The sequence below is a fragment of the Humulus lupulus genome, chromosome 4 (genome assembly GCF_963169125.1).
Source record: "Humulus lupulus chromosome 4, drHumLupu1.1, whole genome shotgun sequence".
NCBI classification, from domain to species: Eukaryota; Viridiplantae; Streptophyta; class Magnoliopsida; order Rosales; family Cannabaceae; genus Humulus; species Humulus lupulus.
The window spans coordinates 240,895,549-240,897,219 of record NC_084796.1 but is presented as its reverse complement, the minus strand read 5'-3'; the positions used below and the strand labels follow the sequence as shown (position 1 = coordinate 240,897,219).

The 1,671-nt window shown below is 37.2% G+C and overlaps 1 pseudogene; it reads left to right on the top strand.

Annotated features, from left to right (window-relative positions):
* The first annotated feature begins 1,240 nt into the window (after positions 1 to 1,240).
* Positions 1,241 to 1,336, top strand: LOC133833737 (small nucleolar RNA R71; annotated as a pseudogene).
* The last annotated feature ends 335 nt before the right edge of the window (positions 1,337 to 1,671 follow it).

Sequence of the window (1,671 nt, the reverse complement as noted above, 5' to 3'; positions counted from 1 at the left end):
CGGCCTCCCTAGAAACCAACGCGCGCTGCGGCCCGCCCCTGCCACCGAGCCCTACTGGCTTGATATTCCTTTTGCAGGCCACAACTCACCATAAAAGAGCCGCGGCGCACCCCCACGAACCCAGAAATTTCTGGGTTTTTTCTTCAACCGAACCCAACCGAAACTTAACCAAATCCGTCCCACATCTCCAATTCAATTCCCACAACATATATACCCATTCTCACCAATAAAACTCAACTAATTATCACCGTAAAGCTCACCAAACTTACCAAACTCAACCTCTCAATTATCAAGCATGCATAGACATCCTTACTCTAAATATTCAGCAAAACTAACCATACAATTTCAATTCAGAATTCTTACCTCAGCTGTGATGAAACACTTGAGCCTAGCCTCTGTTTTTTCCCCAAGCCTAACGCCTTGATTTCCCAAGCTTTCCTCTTCAATTTTCCAAAAACTACTCAAACACCAATGGAGCATAAAGAAAACGTGAGAGAGAAAGAGAGGGCTGCTGAATTCTTTTCTTTTTAATTCCCTGTAATTTCTCAAACCTTCTCAACATAATTCAGCCAGCCAAGTCCTAAACCCCAATTGGAATTGACTAATTTTCCCCTTGCCCTTAGCCTATTCAACAAGTGCTCACAAGGGCAATTTTGTCCTTTGCCTTAAATCCCGCTATCCACAGTTTGCATCCTATAATTCCCGCTACTCCCAATATTCTCACACGGTTACCAATAAATTCCCATTACCCACTAATTCCCAGTAATGTACTAAATTACTAGAATACCCCCAAGCTCACCCCGAACCGGGTATTAAGACCCCGTTGTGACTTTCCCACTAACTTGCTCATCAGGATTGCCTCTTGTCGAGTAACCCAAATATTTCCACATAATAATGTGGTCTCAATCACACAAACACATATTTGCATTTATACCCCAAACGGGTCAAATTAATAAAGTACCCTTCTTATAAGAAACGGGCCCACATACACATATTTAATATCTCTAATGTACAAGCATGATTATATTATAATATAATTAACATAATAACTCAATTATTGCCTCCCGGCCCCCTAATCCAGGCACTAAGCCACATTAGGAAATTTGGGATGTTACAAAGGGCGTCCCAAGCCTCTTGTCCTTGAAATTTTAAATTTTTTCCTGTATGCATAGATTGAATCATTTAACGATTAGAGGAAGTCAAACCATCATAAAAATATTTTAAAAGTCTCCATTTTTCAAAACCATGATGAGGACATTTTAATAATAAATCTTTAAATATTTCCCAACATTCATAAATCTTTTTGAAAAAACTCAGAGATTTCTCTACTTAGACTATCAGTTTTAGACATAGGAAAATATTTAAGCAATAATTTATTATAAAGTTGATCCCATGTAGTTATAGATCCCGTGGGAAGAGAATTTAACCAAGATTTTGATTTTTATTTTAATGAAAAAGGGAATAATCTTAGTTTTACCGACTCATCAGAAAGTTTTTGAAATTTAAATGTTGTAGAATCCAAGAACTTTACTTAGCTAGTTAGATAGTAGTATAATAGTAATAGTAGTATTATTGTTATGACTGTGGATTTTTGGTTCAGACCGGGATTTAATTGGACACTCGTAGTAACACTTGTAGATTTTCTAAGTTTAACCTATAGTTTAAGAATAT